The sequence below is a fragment of the Falco biarmicus genome, chromosome 3 (assembly GCF_023638135.1).
Source record: "Falco biarmicus isolate bFalBia1 chromosome 3, bFalBia1.pri, whole genome shotgun sequence".
NCBI classification, from domain to species: Eukaryota; Metazoa; Chordata; class Aves; order Falconiformes; family Falconidae; genus Falco; species Falco biarmicus.
The window spans coordinates 119,026,078-119,036,390 of NC_079290.1; the positions used below are offsets into that span (position 1 = coordinate 119,026,078).

The following is a 10,313-nucleotide window of genomic DNA, read 5'->3' on the forward strand; positions in this document are numbered from 1 at the left end:
TGACTGCTCCACTCAGAGCCTGGCCCCCATCACCCACCAAAGGGTCTTGATCTTTTATTAGTCAGGGCCTGACTGAGCCACATGTTTCAGCCTATAGGCTTTTCTTTAAGCTTTGTGGCACTTCTCACATCACACAGGCTCAGCAAGCGCAGTATGTTGGTGCGGACTGAAACGCCTGGTGCAGAGCAGCCCAGCGCCCTGATTGCCTATGGAGAAATAAGGAATTTATCCCCATCCTTGCAGCCCCCTGACTGGGGGGGTTTGCTGGCAGGACCCGCGGATGCTCAGCCCATTTCCGCAGGCGCGGGTGCTGCTGGAGGCAGCAGGACGGTCCCTGCCGCAGCACCAGCTCTTGGGAGCTCTGCCGTATGGGGCCCCGTGCTCACCGGGTGGCACCATGGGTGCAGAAGAGCCCGTGGGAGGCCGGAGGGTGCCCGTCACAGCCCAGGGCACTGCAGCACTGCACAGCGGCTCTGAGCAGCCCCGGGCTGCCAGCGATGGGCTTTCGCCCTGAGCCCCACAGCTGCCCTGGGGCTGAAGCTGTGGCGAGGTCCTCCTGTCTAGTCCGGGTCACCACCATGCAGTTGGACACCCATCACTGCCCAACCTGTCCCCCGGGGACCCATAGAACAGGTAGTTTCCATACTCTTTGTGATAATCTTTTGCTTATTTGAGCACTACAGTCACATCTCCGTCGGTCCTCATGCCCCCAGGCTAAACAAATCCAGCCCTGGCCATCCTTTCCCACGGACCATGGTTTCCAGACCTCAGGCTGTCCTCCCTCTCCTCCGGAGCTCCCCACCACAGTCTGTACCCTCCCTCAGCAGGATGCAGCTCTCCAGCCGAGGCCCCCCAGCAGCAGGGGGGAGATGTGCCCCAGGAACCCGCAGCTGGAGCAGACAGAATGGGGTTGTGCAAGGCGATGGGCGGCTGAGGCAGGCTGAGCACCGCCGCCAGCCAGGGCTGCAGGCGCAGCAGCGCGCAGTGCAACGCTCTCCTTTTTTGTGTGACTGCAGTTCGGCAGAGAAAGGTCTCACTTCATTCACCCCTGACTGAATTACTCGCAGCCAGCCTGGGGCTCCGCTTTCGTAAATGAAATACATGCTGTGATGACTGCTCCATTTGCCAAGAGACTGTTAATGGGTGACCCAGCGCAGTGCTCATAATTAGTTTCTCTGATTCCACCAACCTCCTCCAGTAGTCTACTGATACCAACCAGTACCAAAGCAGCCCAGAGGAGGGGATTAGCCTTGTTGCTGGCACATGTTAAACACAAAGAGGCTTTTCTGTGTACAGGCAAGCTTTCGCGTGCTGCACATTGCCCCGTTTAGTTGCTTACAGATCATCTTGTTGAAATGCAATGAAACGTGTACCCGCTTCTGAGATACAGATGCCATCTGCCAGGGAGCGATGGGCTCCTGCACCACTTGGGTTGGAGACCTCAGGGGAGAAGGATGCTCCTACAGCATCGTGTCCACCACACACAGTGGCTATCATTATTTATCATGCTTGAAGTATTAGCATAGACATTGATGTAGTGCTTAACAAGTCAAAGTGAACTTGGCCCGCTAACTCCACAGTGACATTAAGCAAATCTGCTTCTTATTATTATTTATTTTATCTGTTTAATGAAGCAGCAGGGACAGCTCCATAATTAAGGTCAAGCTGAGTGTTGCACTCAAAGTAAAATTGTCGTTGCAAACTCTCCCTGAAATGCCATCATTTTCAAAGGAATACTTCTGAAATTTTACAAGAAAACCTCTTATTTAGGTTAGTACTTTCAATGGGAATTCCCCCGAAGGGGAAGATTTTATATCCCTGGATCAAACAAAATAAATCCTCTCAAGTTATGAAAAATAATGACTAAAAATGTCTATTAATCCTGAATAAAAATTGCTAGTTTTCTAACTAGCTGTCCTGCTAGTTCTGGGAAGGCAGAGCGGGGGGTGGGGGTTGGGGGGGGCAGAGATGAGGGGCATGTGTGCGTGGGGACACGTGGAAGCAGAAAGGAGCCGCTGGTGTGGGCAGAGCTGGGGTGCAGGGCTGCGGACCCGAGTGGGCTGGACGCTGGGAGGTGGCCCTGCAGCGGTGAGATGGGGCTCGGGACAGAGGGGCAAGAGGAGCACCAGGATCCTGCCCTGGCCACTGCCACCGGTGGGAGTGACCCCGCCTGGCCACCCACCTCCTCTGCCCTCTTGAGCACTGTGACAGTGCAGACTGCTCAGTGCCACAGGCTGCTTGGTGCCACGGGCTGCCCTGTGCCATGGGCTGCTACGGTGCCACAGGCTACTCTGTGCCATGGGTTGCCCAGTGCCATGGGCTGCCACGGTGACCCTGGACTGCCCTGTGCCACAGGCTGCCCGGTGCCATGGGCTGCCCTGTGCCATGGGCTGCTACGGTGCCACAGGCTACTCTGTGCCACAGGCTGCCCGGTGCCATGGGCTGCCCAGTGCCAGGGGCTGCCACGGTGCCCATGGACTGCCCGGTGCCATGTGCTGCCCTGTGCCACGGGGTGCTGTGGTACCATGAGCTTTGCCAGTGCCCAGCTCCACCCCAGCTCCTCGTGTCCCAGCCTGGCTGCGGGCTCCGCTCTGTCTCCCTCACCTCCACGAATGCTCCTTCTTGCAGCTTCGTCTGGAACCAGCTGCAGTAGGAAACAAAACCAAACTGGCCTCCTGCCAGGCTGGTGCTGGCTGGGTGCTGGTGGCACTGCCAGCCCAGGGGGAGGGAAGGGACACCACTCTTGGGCTGCAGCCTGGTGCCAGGAGGTGCCAGTGCTGTCCCGGGGAGCTGGGCTGACAGCACCCCTGCCTAAGGACGGGTGGGTGCAGACACCCTCCATCGGGGCTTCCTGGGGTGAGGGCTCTGCTGCGGTGTCTCACCTGGGCAGGTCAGGGCTCATTTCACCTCAACACTTAGGAAAGGTCCGAAGGGGAGGGCTGCGGCACACCGGGCTGGGGTCTCCAGCAGGACGCCCATGGTCATGACGGGGCAGCAGTGGGGAACAGCAGCACAAACGCGCATCTATACATCTTGAAGTGGTTCCTAGCCAGAGGCAGCAGCGCAGGCAGCGGCGTGGCAGCCACGTGACAGGGCTCCCTCTTGCCGAGCAGCACGAGTGTCCCACGCACCCGGGACTGTGGGGTTTCCCTGGATGGGAGTGACATGATTAATAGTCTCATTACTGCAGCTTTCACTGCGCTGCCTGACACACGCTCTCTTGCTTCTACACAACTGTTGAGTCCTTGCTCTCAGTGCCAGCTCTGATTCATATGTCAATAAACACAGTGAAAGAAAAGTGGATTTCCTTGCCAAACGAAACAAACAGTATCTTTTTGGTTAGGGCTACAGCATCCCTGTGAAATCGGCGCCAAGGGGCATCGTGCTGCCGTTATTCCCTGCTCTCTCGATGCTCCCTGTGCCCTGCTGATGGGCCAGCAGCCCTCGGCAGGTACGGGGCACCCTGGAGCGAAATGTCCTGGCTCCCTAAGGAAGCAGCGTGCTCCTCTGCCCATCTGCTGCCAGGCACCTTACAGCAAAAATTGGAAAAGGATGGGGGAATGCAACGTTTAATGGCACTTTTATCAATAAAAAGGAGAGTTATATTGGCCTGTAGCCCTCCTGAAACTTTAATAAAAGTCAAATGATGGTTTTTCTTCTCTCCTTTTCCATTTATTTCTAATACAGACCTGCACTGGGACCAGATCAAGAATGCTTTTAACCTGTCAAAGAGGCCTGGTGGAGGCGTGCCCGGCGCAGGGTGTGCAGGAGGAGGCTCTCCGTCTCCGGACGGGTGCCTGGGCTCCCCTGGCACCAGCAGCCGGCATGGGCTACGTGTGCAGACGCCTTGCCACGAGCTGCCTTTGCCACCCTCACACAGTGATGTCCCCGGGGCTGCCACAGGCAGCTGCTGGCCATGTGCTGGGCAGTGATGTCCCACCAGCCCTGGGAGGTCCCCATTCTACCCCTTTCAGCATGCAGGGATGTGGTAATCATGACATCCCTGTGAAAACGTTTTTGGGTTTTTTTTCCTTCCTGGAATTTAGAATAGCTGTACTTGGTAAAGATGATGAGATTTAACACAATGTAGTTTTGTAATTTTAATGAAGTATGAAGATCTACCGGAACTCTGGAAATAGATAGCAAGAAACGAGCTCAGTGACTTTCAACGAGCTTAAGGAGCAGGACGTACACCCCTGATGCTCACACAGCACTGCCTGAGGTCTAGTGCTAATTCTCCTGGCTTTCATCAGACCCTTTTGCAACACCAAGATATTTTCCCTGCCTCGTTCCCCATGTGGAGCCAGCAGGCTCACTCCCTGCTAATGCGATGTCCCAGCCCGCGCAGCGCTGCCCTGCTCCCGAGCAGGCAGAGCACTGCCAGGAAACAATTGCATTGCAGCTTCAGCCGGGATTAATCGGGATCTGTTTGCGTTGGCCTGACACCGTCTGGAGGAGCTTCAGCCTGAAACCAAAGCAGGCAGGGGCTGCATGGCAGGGGACAGCCGCATGGCAGGGAGAGCTCAGCGGTCAGCGTGGCTTTGGGGGGACCTCACTCACCAGGATGCCGGCACGGGGAGAAGGCAGAAGGAAAGGCGTGCTTCGAGTTTGAAATGACCTGCAAATCTTTGTGACTTAGTTTCTTAAAATTCAAGCATGCAGCTGAACATTCAGCCGTCTCTCTTGGACCTTGGGAAATTCCTCACCCCTTTTTGCCTGTCTCGTAGTGCTCCTGCCTCTGGCTCGCTGGTATATCTGACAGGAGAAATTTTTGAGCTGTTGTGTTAAGATGAAGACTTACTATATCAATATAAACAAATATATAAAAAAAATTATAAATATATATACTAAAGACCAAATATTAAGATTTATTTGTCCCTCATATTGCTCAACCCTCTGCTGTTTTTCTCTCTTTGGGAGGATTTATTTCTCCCCCTGCCTGCAGTGTGCTAAGTCTCCTCCCGTACTCGGGTCCACACTCTGCACAGCCACCGGCGCCAGAGCTGGAGCCGGCACAGTTATGTCCTACAATCTGGAATCACCAAAACTTCTGCTTTCCACAGTGTGTGAACTAAGAGCGGGGGATAGCATTGCTGGCTGAGCTGGCATCACATTTAAATCCAGCTTTCAAAGCAGTATTATTTTCATATTAAAATGTAAATAATACAGGACAGTAATTATTCAGCAGCATATAAACACAGTCTAGTTTTGCTTTTTACATTCTTCTCATCCATCTTACAGTGATATACTGAAATTGCCAAAATGAGGTGTGATTTGCAACCATAATTCCGTTGCCAGTTTAAGCAGCCCTTCAGCTGGAGTTACAGGTGCTGCTCTCCTAAGACTGAGAGCTAGATATTGACTCACATCAGCTGATAAAATGGCTCAAAATTTAGGTCCTTGCACCTTGCAAAAATCTGACAGCACTCATCATGAGAGCGGAGGGATGGGCATCGGGGAAGCAAGGGGATGCTGGACCAGCCTGGGACCGGCGCACTCGGTGCTCTGTTCTTTTTAACACTTCATGCCCTCAAAGCCTGGCCATGCGGAGTATTCCAGATCAAATTGCACACTTCCTTGGTAGAAACAGCTGGATTTGCCAAAGGATAAAGGAAAATGTTTTCCATTAACACATCTAACACCCCCATTAGTGCATTGTCGGTTGTACGAGAGTGCTAATGAGATTTCACTCTGACACCATAGGAGGAGAGGCAATAATTGGGGCATGTTTCATTTTCATGGCTGGAGTGGCTGAACAGCAGCTATCTTATGTGGAAGCAAGGAAGAAATTAGTTAATACTTGAGTGACTATTAGATGGCTGCTGACAGATGCCAAAGGAGGTGAAAATGAGCAGTTCTGTGGCAGCAGCGCTGCTTTGGGTGTCCAAAATTGGACACAGGCATGGAGGTGGGCACAGGCACAGAGAATGAAGGTATGTCTGGGTGTGCTAAAGCAATCTTAGCTCATTCCTTAATTCCCTAAAGATTTTGCTGTGCTGTGCCCTTACCCAGGGGGTACCCAGCTGGCTGAAGGTAGCTCTGAGGAGATGTTCCCTTCCAGGGTAGGTCCCCGAGGGGGCTGAGGTGCCACTTGCCCTTTGCGCTGCCGCTGTGGTGCAGGCGCTTTGTGCCTCAGACGTGGCAGCACAGGGCGCGTCCTGGCCTCAGCCAGCCCAGGTCACCCTGCTGGTGTCTCGGCACGAGTCATGGGTGCTCCTCATCCTGCTGCTGGGACCCCTGATGCCGGGTGAGGGAGATGGGCTCTGCAGCTGTGGCTCCCCCCAGCCGCCCTGCGCTCCCCTGCGAGAGCTGCCCAGGGATGTGCTGGGAAGCCTTCCTGGTGGAAGGCAGCGATGGAGGGAAATATTTCTCATCTTAGCTAATGAGAAAAGGGAAAAATAAGGTGAGTGAATGTTTTATTTAATGGACGATTTAATTGCTGACATCTGTGATAAAAGCTGGTTTTTTCCAAACTGGAATTTGTGTCTATCTCAGGATGAAGCAGGGATGTGGGGGCAAATTCTTTGGAGAGTCCTTTTGAGTCCCATCCAAGGAGGATAGGGAATGAAATGTGGCACATGTTAAACATGTAAATGAGGTACTGATTTACTGATTTATCTGTTTCTCGCATGAGATCTTCTTTGGCTGCATCAAAATTACTGTATTATTTATAAGCCTTAAACATTTAAAATTAGATGTGTGGTTTTAAAACAAAACATCAAAACCTTCATGCAAACCACATTGTTTCAATAAGAAATTAGATTAAAAAAAGCGAATTCAAAATGTTTCTGTGCTGGATCAAACCTGCACCTCATGTGGTTCACATCCACATTGGATCCATTCTGTAGGACTGGGTTCTCTTTGCAATGATTTGCAACAGCGAACTCAAAATAAACAGATCTGGTTTCATTCATGGAATATTTCCTTGTTATTGAAAAGCATCATTTTCTGCACTGTCCCTTGACATTTCTTGGGGAAATCCTGGAGACTCACAGCTCATCTGAGGCACCAGGACATCGTGCTGGAGCCAGCAGTGCACGATGCACAGAGGCAGCTGCTCTCCCCACCACGCTGCTGACGGCTCGGGAGCTGCCGCTTCGCTCTCTGCGGGCTGTGGCCATCTCCCGGGTGGCAAAGCACGTTCCCCAAGGTAGCTGGCCCTCGCCGAGCCATGCGATAAAGGATTGGAGGAATCTGTGGAGCAGGGCTCACTGCCGCTCCCATTTCATCCCAGGGAGATAGCGTTGACTAGCATGGCAGTGCTCTGCCACCCTCTCCAAAGACATTGCTCTGGGCTAACGGAGAGCCTGTCTCATCCTCCGTGTTGTGCAGTCACCGTGACACGCTATGGCTGAAGTCATTCATGAGAAATGCAGTAAATCTGCCCTGGAAGGATAAACCAGCAAATAGCATGCTGCAGCTCGAACACCAGCAACCTCTCGGCCCCTCTGCAAACCCCTGCATCTGGAGAAGACGTGCAGATGTTTGCAGTCCACAGACCCCAACATCACCTTCTCCCTTTCCAAAAGCAAGACAAAGTGTAAGAACAGCTGCAGGCAGCACCCTGCCGATTTGCTCGCTTGCAGGGCATTGGCCTGCCTTTCCAACTCCAGGCTAGAGCTGCAACCTGGTGATGCGAATTAAAGGTCTGGGGCTGCCATGGTCGCTACTTTTGTGAAGCAGTGCGAATCATGCCTCGGAGCATTATGGAATCCTGGATTTAGTTGTACCACAACTTCCAGCTTCTGGCTATTTGTGCAACTAGTGTGTTCTTCAAACAGGGGAAAAAATGCTGATGTCTCTCACTTACCCACAGGGGCCGTTGCCCCAGCATCATCACCCCATAAACATGTCAACAGCGAAATGCAAACCAAATTGCAGTAGAGAAGCGCAACCATAGTCAGAATCACATCAGCCAGTTTGCCACTTAATCTGTAATTACACTTGCAACAAGAAGTTGAGAGAGGATGAAGGACACCAAGGCTCTACATCATGGGACCAGGCTTGACACAGCGAGGAGGTGTGTTGTGAGCCGTGCTGCATCTGCTCTGAGTCACGCTGCGGCGGTTAACGTGCCCCAAACCAGTAACTTCCTCCCCGTGAGGTTGGGAAGGACCAACACCCCATCTGACGGAGTGGTCACGGGGCTTGCCCGGTGCCAGGCACGGGGTTGGCATCACCCACACTGGTTGGGCAGTCCCACAGCCTGGTGTGAGATGGAGACAAGAGGAGCGGCAACGGCACTGAGCCATCCCGCTGTGGTGGTGCAAACAGCAAGATGAAGTATCAACCCATAAAACATCGAGAGGAGCAAAGACGGAGCCGCCACTCTCCAAGCCACTGGACTGCCATCGCTGTACATCTTGTGTGCGGGTGGGTCACAGATGTCACTGCCTATTGTCATTGTGGGGGTCTCCTGTCATCCTCTTCCCACTGATCCTGATGTTTGTTTTTTTTTCACTCCCAGCTTTGTGGTGTCTATGAATCAGCGTTACCCTCTACAGCTCTTCCCCTCCATCCTTCTCAGCACCCACTCCACACTGGGAAAGCCAGGAACCTTACTGGAGGACAGGAAGCATTTGCTAACACCCTATTTAATGCACATTTTTCTAAAAGCAATGGAGGAGTTGAGGGGAAAAAGCAAGAATTGCAGGAATTGCTCATTTCATTTCCTGTGGTTTCATAATTCTGTTGCTTACCAATTTTGAATTTCACAAAGCCTGTGGTTTCCCAACAGCCTTCGTCTGTGGGGAGGATACATTTCAGTAGCATACTGAACTGACATGAAATCCCAAACAAAAATAATATGACAGCAATTGGCGTTCTAAGCTATGTGAGAAAGAAATATAAATACCCCGCTGGCTGCGTTTGGCCCAGACAAGGAAGCAAAGCAAAACATCCCAGTGTCAGCAGGTAACCTCTGAGGGCGAGAACCAGAGATCACCTGAAACCCTGGGTCTCCATCCCTACACAAAATGAACCCAAGCGCGGGCCAGAGCCTCACAGCCCCACCGGCCCGTAACTGATCGCTGGTTTTTGGGAGTGGAAAACACCCAATTGCACGTTTGAAAACCACCGTGTGTTTCCACTGCCTTTGGGTCCTGGCGAGGAGTGTGCTGTGGCGGGTGGCAGGACGGGAGCAGTGGGGGCTCTGGTGGGTTTTCATCCACAGGGTTTATCATCCAGGTTTGGCACTGGGACCCCCTTGCTGGGTTCCTCTGCCTCCTGATCCCCTCCAGCTGGCCCAGTCCAGCCTGGAGCATCACTCCACTCCCCCAGCAGCATGTGGCACGTCACTTCACCAGGGCACCCCCCTCACTGCCACGCATCCCCAGCAATCACAGAGATAAAGAGCAGGAGAGAAGGAGACTGGAAAAGAGGAAAATGTCTTCCTGAATAAACAGATGAGCAGGGTGCCTCTGGCATCAGCCACACGCAGATGATGTTTTACCGCCTGTGCTCACGTGGATGCAACGTCCAGACAAGGAGAAGGCTCCTGGCAGGGCAGGGTTCAAGTGCGTTCCCAAATCGCCCGAGACACAAGTGGTTGCTCTCTGCAGGGGGTGCTCCACGCCTGGGGTGGGGGCAAGCAGCCCACCGCTGCCAAAGGTGGCCGCAGCAGAGTGACAGCGTGGGAGGGGAAGGGAGCAGGGGGTGCGTCACCCTTCCCTCTTCGAGCAGCCCTCCCTGGCGTGGGAGCTGGGGCCCGTGCTGCTGGTGCTGCTGGAGCTCGGGATGGGCGAAGGCTCCACTCACAGCCTGGGCTGGCCCATTCCCATGGACTCGGAGCTTGACCCTTGTCAGAGGAGTTAAGTGGGTGCACCAGAGAGAGATTTGTCCTGTTGCAGCTTAATGGAAAGCTCAGGGATGTCAGCAGAGCGAGCCCTGCTGCTGCGGTGGCCTCGGATCAGGTCAGGGATGGATGAGCCCGTAGCGATGCTCCCCTGACCCCGGCAGCTGGAGGGGAAGCTTGTGCAACAGCGCAGTGCTGGGACGGCACGAAAACATGTCTCTAAGTGGCTCGCTGGAACGATCCACGGATCACGGTTGATTAGATACAGTAATAGCTGCTAACATCCTCCTCTGGAAACTATCGGAGGGTTAGCTTGTGTTTATTGAAAATAAACTTTCAGAGGTGAAGAGAAGCCTATTGGTGAAGAAAATATGTCTGTGCACTCAGAATTTATAGCCTGCCTCTATAAAGCTGTCCAGAATCCGCGGATCTTTCCTTCAGATACTCATGTTAAAATAATTTTCATTCTGTTAAATGAAAAGTGCTTTAAGTTTGGCAGGGCTGTGCTGCTCATGCTCTC

At 53.0% G+C, this 10,313-nt stretch overlaps 1 long non-coding RNA gene across 1 annotated transcript; it reads left to right on the forward strand.

Moving 5' to 3' along the window:
• The first annotated feature begins 7,878 nt into the window (after nucleotides 1-7,878).
• LOC130146169 (uncharacterized) lies at nucleotides 7,879-9,275 on the forward strand. Its single transcript, XR_008820780.1, has 2 exons — nucleotides 7,879-8,373; nucleotides 8,468-9,275. It is a non-coding gene; the product is annotated as an uncharacterized LOC130146169 (long non-coding RNA).
• Nucleotides 9,276-10,313: the final 1,038 nt, after the last annotated feature.